Here is a 19,242-nt window from a genome sequence, read left to right on the forward strand (position 1 = left end):
ATTTAAGAGGATAAACTGCTACAGAGCCTTTAGACACTCTACAAATGTTACTTTCCATTCTTCAGAGTGAATACAAAATCTTCTCTATCAGAGGTAGAGCTCTGACCCTTACAACAATTTCAAAATATGAATGACACATGGCACTATAATTTATTTTCTGAATTTCCTATCAAAGTCTAAGCAACTTGAAGGCAGAGTCCTTATCTTCTTGGACTTTGTATCTTCAGCCTCTAGAACAAAGTAAGCATTGGGTAAGTATCTTTTAAACGGCCAAATGGGCAAATAAGCTCTCAGTATCAACCCACTACAACGAAGCATTTATTGAACTAAATTGCAGAGAAATATCAAAGAATGTGAAATTCTTGTCCTAGAGAAATTTTAAACTAGTAAGAGACATCTAAAACAAACAAAATAGACTCTCAAAGTAGACTCAAAAAAAGCTCACAGATGGATGGATAAAACTCAAATAGCTGGGGTCACGAATCAATACTAATGAGATGTGCATAAAAGTTAGAATTAAATAGATTTAATGGGGAAGGGCTATTTTTAGTTAGTATAATCCTTCAGAAGCTAGTATCTTCCAAATGCAATGAAACAGTGCACTTAAAGAACAAACATCAAAAAGACATTTGTCATTTTAGCAATATTCAGCTAAATTTCATAATTCAGATGATTGTAGCTTATTTTAATAGGTTCAAATGCCATTTTAAGTGATTTTTTGAACCACGTTAGGTGTCAATGGAAGCTTATCAAACTCCTGACAACCACAATCCATCTTTTATCTTAAATGGTCTGAGACAGAATAAGACCAAAATGGCTGATGTCCAAATGTCTGACTATTTTGCTGAAAGGCTGAGCTCAAAGCACACCCAAAGTGTGTTAGAAGCAACTTCTAAAATGCACAAATATAACAATTATTTTTAAACCAACAATTTTAGAAAAACAGTAGCTCCTAGCTAAAGCTTATATAAATACGACACTAGGTTTGCAAATGTCAGCAGAGTTTTAACATCCCTTTCTGAAGTAATAGTCTCCTTCTGTTTTGCTTGGTATCTTAATTTGCCTGTAGTTTCAAAACGAAACTTGCCAACACTATTCCTCTCAAAACCTCAGGAATTCCATTACTAGTTTTAAGCTAAATTAAAGGAAAAGAGACGCATTAAACCCATAGCAGAAGTATGCACAAAGTGGTTGTTGATGCTCATAAATAGACTGAGAAATTGAGACATGTCTGAAGGACCACAGCTATATAGTCAACTCTGTTTTACTCTACCATGCAACTGAATAGAAAGAGAATTATTGCTACTACTTCAAGTGAGACCAGCACAGATACCTTCAAACCAACTGGGATATAACAGACAGAACATTTCTTTTTAAGTCAAGGCCTCTGTGTGTTTTCACTTCAGGGAAGAATGGTTAGAGTGCCCTTAAAAAAATATATATACACACACACACATTTGTAGCAAAGATATTACTGAACTCTCCCCCGAAAACAATGCTTAAAATGCCCTCAACACTGCCCATCCACTTGCCTCCGAAAAAAAATAAAAGATTAAAAAAAAAAAATTATAAATTCTTAACATACAAATAGACGGTTCTTTCTCTTATCACTAGAAATCTTTTCAATTCCATTTCTCTATTCTCAGACTTTATCAACCTTCCTCAAAGTTAGACACTGTCACTCCTCATCCCTCTCCATTACCTCAAACATGCTGTAATTCATCTCAACTCACCTCAATATCAGATACTAGGATCCCCTGAACGGAACTAGTAACAAGAGGAAAGTTACTACAAAGGAAAAGGAAGGAAAAATTCCATCTTTGCCATTTTCCTGCTCCCTCCATTACCCTGTCCCAGCACTGCGGAGTAGCAACAAATGGAAGCAATAAACGAAGTTCATTCTTTAGCTATTTCTCAATGGTTACCTCTAACTCATTCACTGCTCTTGCTGGGCATTCTTCCTTGGGCATCACCCTATGTAACCCCTACACCCCTGCTTTAGGTAATGAAAGTTACAACCAAGGGTCTAGATTTTGGGTAGACCCAGTTTCCTAGGACAGGGATACAGCAGGATGGACTGAGTTTCCAGCATTACAAAGGGTTTGAAAATACTGAGACATATGGGTTATTTTTTTGCCTGACTTAGTAATAAGCTAAACACCATTCTTATACAACTTATTGGAAAAATAGGCTCCTAATTCCAAATTCCTCTTTTGCCTCATGATATTCCCTACCCCTAGTCAAAATCCTTTTTAAACCATTTACAAGATAGATGTTACCTACATAAAAGAGTAAATCTACAGTGACTCATAGTAATTAAAACAATACTTTTTAACAAAGTAAACAAGTGAATGCCCACACAGCCTGTTTAACATGAGTGATCCATGCTTGCAATTACATAATTAATAATAACAAAATCTAGTAATAAACAGTATATAACCAACAAGTGATTATACTTTTGCAAAAGTACCTTATAAAATATTGTGACTTTTGAAATGAATACACCGAAACCAATTTGGCTTATCTATCAAAATGCATGTGTCTATTGGCATGTATCTAATGGCACAGAAATTCCACCTCTAAAATTTAAACTACTAATATATTTGCAATAAGTTCCAATTAAATGAACTCTTCAGATACCATTTTTCTAACAGAAATTTTCTCTTTATCTCTTAAATTCCAAGTAAGACTGAACGCAGTAGTCCCTCAGTAATTAAAACTCAAGAAATTGAAAGAAACCAAGCTCTTTAAGCATTTTTTAAATGCTGCTATTTAATATGATTTTTGGTTTTGCTACTAGATAAAAAGATTACTACAAAAGCGGCTAATATTAATCTGGTCCCCTTCTTCCTCTGATTCAAAAGTTTATTACAATCCGACTGATTATAAAATCAGAAAACTAAGGAAAAAATCTTGAAGCAGTGGAGTACATAACAATGACATTTAGGAAAAGGATTATATTTATTTTTATTTAAAAAATCCTTTTATCATGTCTCTTGTTGACAACTTATGACTTGGCTGTGTAAGCACACTGCTATATCACTATGTACAATTTTTAATTTTACAAACTTAATAACTTTTTTTTAAAAAAAAAATCAAACTATATACCCTAAAGATTTGTTGTCATAATCAATTACAGTCTCATGAGGTCTAGAATATACCTCAGTAAACGAAAGATCATAATATCAACTATAATCACATCGAAGTCAAAGATTAACAACTACACACATGAACATTTAAATTCATATCAATGGTTTCCAATCCTGAGCCCAAGACCACCAAAGATAGGAACTGAGAGTGCCTTAAGCTATTTTCAAGATTTAAAAATAGCCTAATAGCCTTATATACTGTCTGAAATAGAGTTTGTAATAAATATTTTATTTTGTGGAAAAACTCCTCTGGATTCTAACACCTGAAAAGTAATGGAAATAGAGTAGTTTAGTGTTTTTTAATGTTCTAGAAAACCAAATGCAAACTAAAAATACATACCAGGCTCTAGGTACTGACAAAAATGTTTAAGTTTATCATAAAAATGCTTGTGTGTGCTAGGTGAGGATGGAAAGACATCTATGAATTACAAAAAAATATATATGTCCTTTTCCTTAAATCCTAATCGCTCAACTGATGCTTCATGAAATAACAAGTAATGACATAGATAAACATGACTGATCAGATCCCAAACTATGAAGGAAGCTTAAAAGATTCTGAGTCTATGTCTGTGTTCTCCAACTCCATTTTTTCCATTTACTCTTATTTCACAATTACCTCAGCAGTTACAACATTACAAGATCTTAGCAACATTTCTCATATATACATGTCCAATATAAAATAAAACAAATACTTATAAGCCTAATTTTCAACTTGGAATGCACCCTCATTCTTTACACGGTGTTAGTACAAAAGAAACATTAGGAGCAAAATGAAACTAAGATCCAAGATATAGGATAACTACAAGAACATTACCCCCAAATATGAACTGAAGTCCACTCAAGAGCACTTAATCCCTGAGTTAATCATGACCTGAAAGGTACCTAGCACCTGCACAGTAGGTAAGAGGACATGCTATATTTGAACCTATAAAGATCTAGATACAAATCCTGGGGCTCTATCACTTATTATTACTTGTCTGAAACTCTTTGATGACTCAGTTTTCTTATCTGTAAAATGGAAATAAGAATAACAGGTCACTAGACACTCTTTTAACAGACCTCTATCACTTTATAGAAATATAGCTCTCCAATCCCTCCAATAAATCACTCCCTGATGCCCACCACAGGTTGATTACTTGCACCTAGTACAGTCTTCTAAGTAGACCATTTTCTTCATGTGTCTCTACCCTTCTGCTCTCACCAAATTAACTGGACACTTAACAAGAGCCAGCTGTTTGTTCCCAAACCAGTTTAAGCCGACTGTACTTGTTATTGTAATTATGTAATTTAAGATTATGTAAACTGACAAATTATGAGTGAAAGGGGTTTATTTCTCTGGAATCATGTTGAAAAGTTCAAAAAGATTCAAAGGCTAATATTTTTTTAAAGTTATTATGGAATTAGGTGTATGTAAAAGCGTTAAAAGAATAGGGAAATAGAATAAAACTGTAGAAGGATTTTACACAACACACTGAAAAGTGCCTTTTAGGTCTCTCTTCTATAAGAAAAGGGATACTATTAGGATACTTAACAAATAATGCCTCGTGGGTGTGGATTATGCCAAAAAGACAATCCAGAACTCTAATTAAAGGACCCATTCACAAAGAAAAACCTTGAGTCTACTGAGGGAAAAGTGGTAAAAGAATGTATATTCAAGTTAAAATAAAAAATACGTACCTTTTTATGATTCCCTTCTAACCAACTTTTTAACTACCTACTCAGCATTACATATGAAATCTTCATATATAGCTACCTCAAAAATTTATATTGTAGATGCTAAATTAAACAAAATAGTTAAGCACAGTGCCTGGCACTTAGTAACACTCAATTAAGAATTTATGCTTTAAGGATTTTGTTATCACCCTGATGGTCCATCATTGGCCTAAGAATATAGACTGCTGTCTTCCAAAACACATGGAAAAGTAAAAGGTGCACAACATCCTTGTTATTCCGTTGTTTTTTGTATTCATGAAAATTATTTATACGTCATACATTATTAACTACATATCTTCTGTGGTGACCATCAAAAAAGTGAAGACATCCAATACTCTTGAAAGGCCCAGGAGAGTGTAGTCTCCCAGGGTTACACTTAATTGTAAGGAAACAGTAGGGTAATGCATGAGCTGACAAGAATATAGGAAAATGAATGAGGTGCTTGTTGGTGTGGTACCAGTGGAGGGAGCAGCAGCTTGTTCATCAGGGGACAAAGGAAAAGGTCAAGGATCCAGACTGAGGAGGGTAACTAGGACATATTGACAGAGGCCAGAGAAAAGCAATGCAGAAACTGGCAATCTTTTTGTAGGTAACGAATCTGTAAACTAAAGAGGTTACAGGTAAGGTAAAGGGAAAAATCTGGTGATTCAACCTCTTGCTCCGAACTGTTGAACACTGGCACAAATATTAAAATGCTTTTCCAAATTACTTAAAAGCTAAATCACATTTTTAAAAGTTCATGTCATTTTGACACTGCAATCAATTTTACTCTTCATGGAAAACTTACATAAAGAAAGACACTCTAAAATTGGAACAATGAAGCACCTTTTTCACCTATTAAGTGTGTGGGGGAACACTAATATCCAATTTAACAAAAATACAGTGAAACGTTACTAGTAATACCATCCTTTGGAGAAGCAATTTGACCAAATGTTTCAAGACTAATAAACCTTTATATCCTTTGGCTCTGTATCACACATCTGGGAATTTGCCCTAAGGAAATAATTAAAAATAGGAAGAAATGTATATACTCAAAGGTATTTTCTGCAACATTTCTTATAATAGCAAAAATTAAGTATAATGTTGATGCAGAACGTACTTAATATGTTAAGTTAGAAAAAAAGCAGCAAAACAAAATTAAGCATGTTCGATAACTACAACATAAAATATCAGATGAAAAAGACTGTAAAAAACTCTCCAAAATGATAACTATATTAGAGTGGAGAGTTCAAAATATGTTTCTTATATTGTCTAATCTTTCTGAATGTTATTTTACTTTTAGGATTAAAACAAATTACATTTTAAAACATGCATCTAAAAAGGTTAAATAGTGTATGATTTCATTCAAGTAATATTCTCTAAATGACAAAACTTGTGTTAGGGGCATGTGTGAATACACACAGGGGGCACTGGGAAGTTCTTTTGTGGTAATGGAACAGTTCTGTATCTTGATTAGTAGCAGTTACACAAAACTATACATGTGATAAAATTGCACAGAACTGCACACGCACACCCACACCTACAGAAATGTAGGTTTAAAAAATAGTAAAATCTGTAAATGGTCCTTAGTCTAGTTAACAGTAATGTACTAATATCAACTGCCTGATTTTCAAATTGTAAGATATCACCATTGGGGAAACCGAGTGAAGAGTATATAGGACCTTACTATTTTTGCAACTTCCTATGTATGAGTCTCTACCTCAAAATAAAAGAAAAAAAAAGTGCTTGCATGTATAATATTGAGCTCTTATTGTGTGTGTGGATGGGTGATAAAAGAATGTAAAGTGACCTTTGTAATTAATTTCCAAGGTACTACTACCTACTAACTATTCACAAAACCCCAGAGGAACCAAATGGCATTCTTTAGATTAAGTATCATTTACCTAGGTCAGGCTTCAATAAACAGTTTTAATTTAAATGAAACTACCAATTTTCAGAATATGCTTAACTGAATAATTTTGAACCTCAAATTGTATATTTATACAACCATTAAGTAATAGCCCTCAAAATTTTCTCTCTTGCTACAAAAGTTTCAACAAATATAAATAAGATTTCCTTACATATATCCAATTTAAATACATAAATAACTAATAAAGACAAAGGATATAAAAGTTCATCATCTCTGGATCGCGCTACATGACACCAATCACACCTATCTTAAATCACCATTTTAATCTCAATACCTACATGGTTCTTGATACCTAGCAGGCTCCCAGTAACTAATGACTGAATCAACTAGTCAATGGATGAATTCATGTTCTAGCCAAGGTGCAATGCCCAAGTTCCTCCAGCTTTAACTGAGAATGGGAGGTAGAAGGTAGGATGTAAATGTGGGCAAATTTGGATAGGGCCCAGCATCCACCAATTCCTAGGTCAAAAGATTACATTAACCAATGCTACATCCTGGTATCAGTGTAAAAGCTGGCATTAGGAATATCTTACATCATTTCCTCTGATCATCCAAATCTTAAAGACTTGTTTAATAACTAGAAAAAGAATTGAACTAGTATAAGAAAATCTGCCTCACTAATCTTCATCACCTAATGCTTTTGAGAAAGCCAAAATTTCTTTGCTATGTGCAAATCCCTCAACTTTTTCATCTGAAAAATCTTAGCTAGTTATTATGCAAAGCATCAAAAACCCCTTCCACATATGATTGAAGCTCTCAGCAATATATATTATATATACTTATACATATTATATATCACGAAATATGTATATTATAAATATAATTATAAAATATTTTTAAAATATATCATATATAAATTATATTATAAAATATGTAAAATATATATTATAAAATATATAAAATATATATAAAGCAACACATTTAAACAATTACACTAGAACTACCTTATAAAACACTTAGTCAGATAGCAACTCATGTCTGTTATTTATTCAACAGTCCAAGGTACTGACAATGTAACAAGTAAACAAGTGAACAAGACACAGACCATGCCCTAAGTTTACAGACTGTCTAGTAACTTAAAAGGCAACTGGAACCTTAAGAAAAGCAGGGTCTGAATTCCAATGCTACATCTTATTAACTATGTCTCTAAGTCTTAGTTTCCAGAACTATAATTAGATACTACTGTCATGAAGATTAAAATATCATAAAACATTAATATGGATGGCAAACTAAAAAGCAATATATAATATAAGGTATATTATTATTTCTGTTTTACATTAAGAAAAAACAAAACACTAAGATAGCTCCCTGGAGATTGCTTATCAGTTTCAAGGGAAAAAGTAGTAACTATTTAAGTGAATAAACCAGGTAACCCCTTGACCAAAATTAAATCACTAATGAGGGGCAAATGGACATTATGTATGTCCAGATGTGATACCCTGAGAGGGCCAAGACACTTATCTTTAGTAGCGACTAAAGATAAATAACCTGAATCAAATCACGAAGCAAATCAAATCAAATCCAAATTGAAAATCTGACCTGTATTCTCCAACTGCATGAAAGACAAAGGAAGACTAAGGTACATTTCCAAATTAAAGGAGACTAAAGAGAAATGACAACCAAATACATGGTCAAATTGACAAAACTGGAATATAAAGTGTAGACTATCAATGATACATTTCTAGAATTAATAAGGTGCTGTGATTATATAAGAGAATATCCTTATTCTTTGGTAATACACCTTAAAGGATAAAAAGGTAAAAGGGCATGCAATCTAGTCTTCAATGGTTCACAAAAATAAATGTGTATGACATAAGACAAATATGGCAAAGTGTTAAAAATTGGTGAATATGGGTAAAAGGTATACAAGCATCTATTGTATCATTCTTGCAACGTTTCTATAAGTTTGAAAGTATTTCAAAATAAAATGTTTAAGAAAACAAGATACTTACCTCTAGGGAGTTCATGTCTAAGCTCTAAGCAATAGAATTTTAATGTACTGTTGAAAATCACTGCAAAATTAACACAGAGAAGTTCTAACAAACTTTACAATCAAATTACTAAACAGACAAGAAAGCATGGCACCATCAGCAAAAGCCAGCAAAACAACGGAATCACATCTGCAAAGATATTGGAATTACCAGACACAAATATATAAAATAAATATGTTTAATAGGTTTTTAAGAAAATCTTGAGCACATGATCAATAAAATGATTAATACTACAAAAAAACCTTAGTCTTTAAAAGGAACTAAATGAAACTGCTGAACAAAAATTATAATACATAAAATATTTAAAAACTCAATGACTATGCTACAACATTATGCTAAGTAAAATAAGCCAAAGGACAAATATTGCATGATTCACTTATATCAGGTACCTAAAATAGTCAAATTCACAGAGACATACAGAAAAATAGTTGCTAAAAGCCGGTGGAGGGGAGGATGGGGAATTATTGCTTAATAGGTACGGATTTGTTTGTGAAGATGAAAAAAGCTCTAAAGATGAATAATGGTGATGGCTGCACAACAATATGAATGTACTCAATGCCACCAAATGGTACACTTTAAAATACTTAAAATAATAAATTCAATTTATGTACACTTTACCATAATATAAAAAATGTATAGTTAAAGTGAAAAATAACTTAAAAAATTCAATAAACTAGTTGAACACAGCTGAACCAAGACTTAGCTAACTGGAAGAAAAGACAAAAATTACCCAGAACACAATACAGAAAGATAAATGAAAAAAGTTAAGAGGCATGGAGAGCAGAGCAAGAATATCTAACATACTTCAAATAAAGTTCCAGATACAAAATATGGAAGATAAAATTCGAGGAGAAAATTGGCCAAAAGTTCTCCAAAACTGTCGAAAGACACCAATTTTCAGATTCCAAATCCTGGTGAATTCCAAACATGATACATAAAAAAAATCAACTTCTAGACATATCAAAATGAAAGGGCAGGACACCAAGAACAAAGAAAAGATTCAAAAACTACTACTTGTAATGAAACAAAGATACCTAGAAGGGAATGACAATTACACAGATTACAGATTTTTCAACAGCAGTAAAAGCCAGAAAAGAAAGTTAAGCAATGAACAAAGAGAAAAATAACTGCTAGCATAGAATGCACTCAGAAAAGCCATCTTCAGGAATGAGACTAAGAGATACTTTCAAACAAATGAAAAGTGTTCTAACAGCAGACCCTCCCTAGAGAAAATTATAAAGGATATATTTCAGGCAGAGAGAAAATGATCTCAAATCCCAGACAGGAGATGTAAGATGCAAAGAAAAATGGTAAGCAATGATACCTGTAGACAGGCATATCAAAGCAACAATAATATCTAATTTTGGAGAGACAGGGAGAACTAAAATAAAGGAAAATTAGAATTTAAATTCCAAACTTAGGGAAATGAAAAAAAAATTAAATACATTAAAATTTTTTTTAAAGCAAGGGAATGAGTAACACAAAATTCGGAAGGTTACTTAGGAAGCACGTCAGAGAACACAAGTGGTGAGGAGTATAAAGGGGCTTGAAAGATGCTTGCAGTGTTCTATTTTCTAAGCTAACTGGTTAGTGTTACATGGTAGTTCGTTTTATACATTTTTATACTGTATATTTTTGCAAGAAAAGTAAATTTAAGAAATCAGCACAGAAGAAATCAAGTGACTAGTGATCACTCCCTTAAAAATCCAGAATACTTCATTACACTTGATTTATAAAACTGAAACAATAAAGATCGATTGTTTCATTCAACATTTATCGAGTGCCTAATCTTTGCCTATAACTGCACTGATGGGTGGCCTGAAGATTTCTAATCTCTCTTCTCTCTCCTGCCTTCCTAACCCTAGAGAGCTACAATGTCTAATACATGTGGCTATTCACATTTAAACTAATTAAAATTAAATAAAATTTAAAATTTAGTTCCTCTGTAACACGACAGATTTTAAGTGCTCAGTATATGAAAGTCGCTATACTGACTAGCAGATACAGAACATTTACGTAATTGCAGAAAGGTCTATTAGACAGTGCTGCTGTATTTTTATAACACTAGAAATATATTAATAATTGAATAACCTTAAATATAAAAGTAATAACATCTTTAAATTGATTACAACTCCTTTTAAAGTCATTTTATTTCTATGAAACTCCTTTATTTCTATGAAACAGTTCCGCATTAGTATTTTTTAAAGTTTGCTGTTTGTTAAAAATATAAAGTGTCAGGAATTGTTCATCTGCCCCTATATTACACAAAAACCATCAGAACAAAGGAGTAACAAAGGATTTTTTTAATGAGCCAAAATTAAATAGCTAAGCACAGTGCTAAATTATGATACAAGCCATGCCATAAGAATACAAAAATCTACAGGATGAACATATCATCCCTTTTGAGGGGCACCAATTTTAGTTGACAGGTCTTTAAAACATGGTTTACATACATATAAAATAGCGAAGTGTAAAATTCATATGAATTTTTAAAAATAAAACCCTGTAGGCATCATGAAATGGTCTACTTATGTAACTGCAGAAACAGATCAAACTGGGCATCCTATCCTGTTTCTAACAAGACCTGGAACCAAAGTTTAAACCTTAAATACATCACTCACAAGTAACACTTGTGAACCTTTAACTGCTCCCCCCACCATGCCATAAGACCAGAGGACTGGGACATGAACAGAACCTGAACAGGGAACCCTTTCAGAAGCAAAGAGTCCAGTCTGTTATCCAGGAAGATCCGGTGCTAAAGCCCCTGAAATCTGGCCCCGAACCCAGGACCTGGGAGACAGATTTGAGCCTTACCTCCTGTCTCCTTACCAGTTGACCTCACAATAAAAGCTTTTTTTTTTGCTCAAAAGCCAGTGCCATGTATTGGCTTCTATGCTCGTTAGGCAGCAAGCCCTTGTTCAGTAACACCGCAAGTGTACAGCAGCGCACTCTGGGCTGTATATCTAGACTGCTGAGCAAACTGCTCATTTCTGCCATTAGGAGTACTTTGTAGAAAAATTTTAAGCAATGTTTAAAAAATGAATCCTACATGATTTTTTTTTTACCAGAAACGAATATATAGATAAAACTCTATAAAACAATAACATCCTTATTATCTAAAGCAGTAAATCTCCCGTTTTCTTTAAAAGTAAAAGAGGGCCTAAGCTATTTCAACCTAACATGAACATTTTGCTTTAGCATTCTAACATACATTTATATATATTTATATAGCACTCCTAATTTTTTTAAATTACCTAACCAAAAACACTCAAACGAAACTAACGTTAAGCCTTAATTTAATAGTCACCTAGGCTAGGTTTGCACCTAACTCCCCTCACCCCACCAACACGCACTCTAAGTGAACCAGGGAGTCAATAAGCTTCTGAATGTAATTTAAATAAACGTTTACGCTAATAATAATCGGTTTGTGTCCCCCCCAAGAGAACTTCCGTGGCCCCACTTATATAACCCATTATGCAAAGTGCTGAACTATTCTTTCTCTATGAAGTATTTTGAATGCTGATATTTGTACAAGGTTTACTTGCTATATTAAGTAAAAAAGATTTCTCACTGTAACTTCAAGGATCTTTCCTGCGAAAGAGGTGAAAAGGAAAGCCAATTTCTACTATGTCAAAGGCGAGCTATTTATCTTGTTGGCTAATCAACACAGTAATGACTTACAGCAGCACCCCCAGCCGCCCCCACAGTGCACCAGTTTCTTCCTAGAACTCTGGCTGAGAAACAGCCTTAAATAACTAATCTGGAGCAACTTGTTTGAACTCAGCCGAAAACAATTTAAACTGCTCCTTGAAATGTGCTATAAGTATTAATGTAAAACTTGACAAAATGAAATTCAATGGTGGTGAGAAACACAATACGGCCCCTGCAGGGTATTATAAGAGCAGAATGTACCACAAACCTAACTTGAATATGCATAAGTATGTTGGATGAGTACTCTCCCAACCTTCTGGTTCTATTTAAACCAAGATTATCAGATTTTGCAGAGCCATAATCTTAAAAAAAAAAAAAAAAATTGAGGGACCAGCATAGAGTTGCCACCTTTAATTCTGCCAAGGAAATTAAAAAATAATAATAATTACCATCAACATTATTTCATGAAGGAATATGCTTTACACTAAAATAGTAAAAGATCATTTTAGAAAAAATATCTTTTAGCAACTCCCATTTGGCAAAATAAAATGACAGTAGAACATGCCAATTATTAACCTATTCAATAAAAAGGAAATAGAGGTTTGGAGGGTTAGGGACTCTCCCAAGGTCACAGACCAAGAATTTGACACAGATCTGATTCTAGAGTCAGAGTTCCTGACCATTATACTAAGTTTCTGCTAATATTCTTCCAATGCTAAAAAGATCCACCCTAAGCCAGTCACTTTTGTGACCAATGACAACCGAGGAATTTCCAAGACAGCTGGCAGGAGTGAGAGGTGTACTCTCTGGCCATCATTCAGACTGAAGCTAAATGGAACTCCTGACCTTTGCCTCATTAATACCAGGCTCACTGCAACTAAGCCAACCAGCCCAGACAAAGCACAAACAAAAATCCCCTGCCTCCAACAAAACTGACATAGGGCTCTTAGGACATTCCCAAATGCCGGTGAAATAGTGAAAAACATATTCCTAAAAAACAAAATGAATGTAACAATTTCAAGAAAAAAACCAAAATTTCCTTTGTAATTAAATCTAAAATTAATAAACCTGCCCTCAAAATTGTAACTCTAAGCCTCACTCTGCAAACTATTACAATCTTTTACACATTCATATACAGATTCCCCCTATTTAATATATAAACGAAAACCCACACCAAAATCTATAAATCTGTAGTTCTTAGTTTCCAAATTAAAACATGTAGTTTTCATATATGTGTTATACGATAGTTAAAAGTATCTTATTCTATCCCTCTAGGATAATCAGAATATTAGAGACGAAACTACTCATGTTAACCAAAAGTACCTAGAGACTTAGAAGAAAAATATGTAAGTAAATAATTTCATATGAAAGGCACTATTAGCAAGCAGCCAGTATTAGAGTTTCTTGACATTGAAACCAAAACTGAAAGTTATACATATAAATAAATAGTATTATATCAGAGACTTGCTTCAAAACTCTCATATCACTTGCTAGCAAATGTCTGAAAGAAACAAACAGCTCTTAAGTAACCAAAGTCTAACAGTCTAGACAAAATGAGTCTGATATAGTTCAAGCTCCCTGAAATATGTCAATGACAGATAGCAGAGTATACTTGCTAGCACTGGCAAGAAAATTTTATTCCCAATTGGATTTTCAATGATCACATTCTTTCTACCCCACCAGAATCCACAATGAGAGGGAGCAGTAATCAATTTTTTTACCCACTATATAATCTTTTTAGTATCTTTTCACTGTTTTAAACAGACACCATCTAAAACAAAGGTGTTTTTTTTTCCCTTTCCCGTATAAACTTTCCCTTGATTCTTTCATCTTTGTATACAGATTCAAGTAGTAGATCTATTTGTATTATCGTCTGCGCCCATGTCTAGTACATGCCTATCACTGCCCTCTTGCATGAGCTACAAATCCACATTTCCAAAAGCCTCTGGGCACTTCCAGTGTTTGGCAAGTATACAAAAAACATACTCAACATATTCAAAACTAATCTCATTAAGTACTTCCTTGCCCATATTTCTAGTAATAGCACCCACCATCACCATGAACTACACTTTAAATCAGAGTAATTTTTGACTTTCACTTCCTCCAAACCTTTCCCAACATCCCTTCTCTCACCTACTTACTAAATCACCCCAATGCTATTATGCTTGCCCAGTATTTACACTACAGTTTGACTCCTGAGCAACATGGGGGGGGGGGGGGTAGGGGAACCAACCTCCCACACAGTTGAAAATCCATTAATAACTTTTTACTTCCCAAAAACTTAACTAATACCCTACTGTTGACGGAAGCCTTACCAATAACACAGAGTAGATTAACATATATTTTGCATGTTATATGTATTTTATGCTGTATTCTTACAATAAACTTGAGAAAAGTTATTTTAAAAAATCATAAGGAAAATACATTTGCAGTACTGTGCATAATTAACGGAAAAAAAATGCACAAGTGGCTCTGCATAGTTCCAACCTGCATTGTTCAAGGGTCAACTCTATATTGAAAGTTAGCTTTCTACAACAAATCATTCTACATACACTATTAGACCTTAGTAGTTTCTCATTACCTCCCAAATGCTGAACTCCTAAATACAGCATTTAAACATGTTTCAGCTCCTAATTAAATTTTAAACCTCCTCTTATTCCCAAAAATGAATGCTACATTTTAAGTAATTTGGTCCACTTACTTTTCTGAATACACAATGAACACGCCCACCTCCATACTTGTGCTCACATCATTCCTTTTATTCGAAAAGCCTTCTTCACCCATCTACTCCCAATTCCTCAATTTTTGTCTTAGAAAAGTCTTACCCTCTCAAATGCTGAACTCAGGTTACCAATTTATAGGCAGGTAACACGATGTAGTGAAAACACACAGGTTTTGGCACTAGGCAGATGGAGTCAAGATTCAGCTACCCGAAGCTACATAGTTGCAGCAAATTACTTAACACATCTGCACACAAGTCCTCATTAAGAAAGATGCTTACATGTTGTGAAGCTTAGAAAATGTATGTTAACACAATCAGCAGAGAGCCCGGTGCTAAATGCTCAATAAATAATAGCTTCAGAGCTAACTTCTTAAGTATTACCACTATATCTCCACCATTTTTTGTAATTACTCTAGCAAAATATGAGCCCATTTTTCTTTAGTGCAATTCCAAACGAGGTCAAACCACTCATGTCATATTTACATACATTTCTTTATGTTGTAAATTTTTATGCAAATATATTACATTCCGTTCTAGATTTCAAATTGCTAATGACCAAAGACTTAATCTTTGTAATCTAAAAAGCCTAAGAGTGTTTTTCATAAAGTAAGCACCAACACCTCCAATTAGAAAAAGTTTTGAATATGACTGAACAATATAACTCACCTCTTCATGATTTCTGACACATTGTAGAAAATTACAGCCAAAATATGAATGTTAATTATAAGGGCTATTATCTTTATTTGCTCCTACATCATTGCCATTGAACACAGCAAATGTTCAATATCTGTTGAACTGACTTGAATAATATAACTTACAATGCAAATATGTAATATCTACTGAACTGACTTGAATATAATAAAATTTACAATGCTTAAGGGTATCTGATTTTCCCCAAGCACCTTTTTCTGCTGTTACAATTCTTGACATACTTCCCTTCAAAACATATTAACTACCATCAGTACAGATCCATAACCATATCTAACTTGACTCCTTTTCCGGAGTCTCTCAATTCCAATATTCCAACCATGTGCTCTAAACAATAACCACTTCAAATGGCTAAGAGTTTACAGTAAGTTTCTAAACGTAAATTTCCAGCAACTCATCTTCCCTCCACAATCTTTTCCAGGGACCCTTTGCCTCTTGAAGATTAACAACCCTGAAATAAATTTTCTTTTGCATAGGAGAGCTCACTGAACTTGTCATTTCAGTCTATTTTCCCTAATTCATGATATCACCTCCCCTGCCAGAGGTGGGAGGAGGATGAGATAAATACCAAAAAAACTACAGGATGTCCTATTATAAGCACAAGATGAGAAGTGCAGGAAATGTCACTGGTTTCACAAAGGTGGTTTGTGTACACTTTACACTACAAAAACAATGGTCACCTACTGCTAGTCATAATCTGCAGTAACTGCATTCCCTTATGATCATGACTGAAATATCACTATTAAGTGTGGAAAACCTTTATTTCCTACCAACTCTTTAGCAGTAGTTTATTAACTAAAATCTGTTCACTAAAAATATCTACATTATTTTCTCCTCTAGGAAACTCTCAATTTATTCAAGGTAAACACTTCCTGAGATAGACAGATATAGATAGATGATAGATAGATAGGTAGGTAGGTAGGTAGGTAGGTAGGTAGGTAGGTAGATAGATAGATAGATAGATAGAGAACAAATAACCTCTGACCACCCGTGTGAACCTCTGCTTTGGAGCAACAGCTGTAATAGTATAAGGAACCATTCAGGAGTTACCGCGAACAAGTTAAGAAAATGACAGTTCCAATTATGAAGGTATACAAACTTCGGGGAACAGGACGTCTAATAATACTCCAATCCTCTGCAATCAATTCGCGCAACAACCACAAACTGAACTCATCATACAACTGTGAATTCAGACCGCCACAGGAATTAGGAATACAGATTAGAGAATAGCATCATTTTTCACATCTGCAAGAAAATAAGGCAACTTGTCTGAACCACTGGTTTTCCTCAAGCAAGTTGTTTGTTTTAAAAAGTGATTTCAACAAGAGCTTGAGTAAGCTTTCCAGTGAGTAAAGATCATAGGAGGCCCGCTGGTGCCACACTGACCTACGTATCCTGAACCGGTCCTGGGCGCAGTCCAAACAGATTCCGGACAACCCCTAAACGCATCTAAATGAAATGCTTTGCAAAAGGTCCCCGGCATCTACTCACGCATCGCCCCGCCCTGGGACCGAGGAGACAACACCCCTGGGACCCGGGCTATTTACTGAGCCCGAAGACAAACCCAAAAACGCGAAAGTCGGGAACTGGAGCTCAAGATTTGAGTCTCGTGTCCCGGTTCCCAGCCTCACGTCGAACAGAAAAAAACAAATCCCGAAGGTAGCGCAAAGATTTGGGGAAGCAGAAAAGAGGGGGTTGGATGGACCGTGGCCCGGCCCATCCCCACTCTCAAGTCCCAACAGCAACAACAGCTCCGGGAACCCCCTCGCCGACTCCGCCCCGCCCACCCCCCGGCCCCGCCGCGCGCTCCTTCCCTCCCCGCGGGTTCGGCAAAGACCGCCGCGGTCGACAACCCGCTTCCCCGAACCGCGACAACCCAGCCTGCAGCCCCGAGCGGGCAGGGGCCCGAGAGCGCCAGCCCCGACGCGGCCCGCAGCCGTCCCAGTCCGCTCCCCCGGCCACTCACCATCGGCCCGGACACTGGTAGGGGTCAAGACACGGGTCGGCAGGCGCGGCCCCCCGGGCTGCGATCCGGGCAGGAGCCCCTACTCCGAGCCGATGGAAGCTCTGCGGCTGTGTCTACAAGGCCTCTCTCTGGCCCGAACCTTGGAAAAGCACTTCCGGGGGAGAGGGGGAGGGAAGGGTTTTGGCACCGGAACTGCTCGTGGGCTGGAGCTGCCTGGGCCTCCCGGGCGGGGCGGGGCGGGGCCTCTCCCGTCAGACTCCCGCAAATCCGCCGGCTGGGCGGGTCTATAACCCTTTCTGGTCCCCGTCTTCTCGTTTCTCACCCCTCCCCGCCTCCCCTCCCTTGGCTACCGCTGCTGTTTGAGTTGTTCCGTTCCAGCCACCTAATTTTACTGACGAGGAAACCTAGGCTCGGAGAATTGAGGTGCCAAGGATGCGGGTCCAGCGTATTCATCTGGCCTCCCGTCTCTTTCCAGTATTCTCTTCACTCCAATACGCATTTTTAAAAAATAATGATTGTTAACATTTATTGAACGTTTACTACGTTGTCGGCACCGTATTAAGTACTTCGAGTGTTTAGCTCAGTTAACCATCCCCAAGTCCCTTGAGATTGGTGCTAGTATGTACATCTTGAAGAGGAGGAAAGCGGTCAAATACCAAACCCAACACCACAAACGTTGGCTCTTGATTTTAACTCGTGTGTATAAATCTCATACACCCCTTAGCAAGATGTTTTAATTCTTTAAGTACAGGGACCAAATTGTTTCTATAGTCCATCATCATTTGGAACTTGCGCAGAGGCCAAGAGCTGGGAGCTCTGGAAATCTTATCGTATGAATCTTGTTATTTACTTAGACTTCTTCACCCTGGGCAAATTGCTTTATCTCTCTAAGCCTCATTTTCCTCATTTGTAATATATTTGATATGCATTGTATATATGCATAGATAATCATCTCTGCATTGTAGTAGAAATTTAAAAGGAAAATGCATGTTAAACACTTCAATGTATCTAATGGCAATGCAGGACTGAGTAAAGGTCAACAATTCTCATAACTCTATCACTAAGAACAATTTCTCTTCCAGTGGAGTCATTCTGGCAAGGGGTAATTTGGAAAGCTGTAGATTAACAATAAGCAATAGAAAAGGTTAGTTAAGGAAATAAAGAGAAGAGGTGTTTGCAACGGGAAAAATGAAGTTGGTGAGCCAAAGAATGTCCTGAGGCCAACCTGAATACATGTACACTGTGAGCCAAGACAATATGAGGACCCAAAGAGTAAATTGCCAGGCTGGAAAAGGGGGATGAAGGTGGAGGGCAGGAAGGGATGCCTCAGAATCAGGAAGGCACCAAACATCTGAGGTAGATTCTGTATATCAGGCCAGATATAGGAGAGTATAAAGTATCTTAGCATGCATAGTATCTGCAAAACAAATTTA

At 35.7% G+C, this 19,242-nt stretch overlaps 1 protein-coding gene across 6 annotated transcripts in view; it reads right to left on the reverse strand.

Annotated features, from left to right (window-relative positions):
- Positions 1-17,955, reverse strand: part of FRS2 (fibroblast growth factor receptor substrate 2) — an 88,213-nt gene extending 70,258 nt beyond the window's left edge. For all 6 annotated transcript variants that reach the window (XM_016152301.2, XM_016152297.2, XM_016152291.2 and 3 more), the window contains exon 1: positions 17,810-17,955. The gene's annotated coding sequence lies outside the window, so the exon portion shown is untranslated. The remainder of the gene's footprint in view (positions 1-17,809) is intronic.
- Between the last annotated feature and the right edge of the window lie 1,287 nt (positions 17,956-19,242).

The sequence above is a fragment of the Rousettus aegyptiacus genome, unplaced genomic scaffold (genome assembly GCF_014176215.1).
Source record: "Rousettus aegyptiacus isolate mRouAeg1 unplaced genomic scaffold, mRouAeg1.p scaffold_m13_p_2, whole genome shotgun sequence".
NCBI lineage: Eukaryota > Metazoa > Chordata > Mammalia > Chiroptera > Pteropodidae > Rousettus > Rousettus aegyptiacus.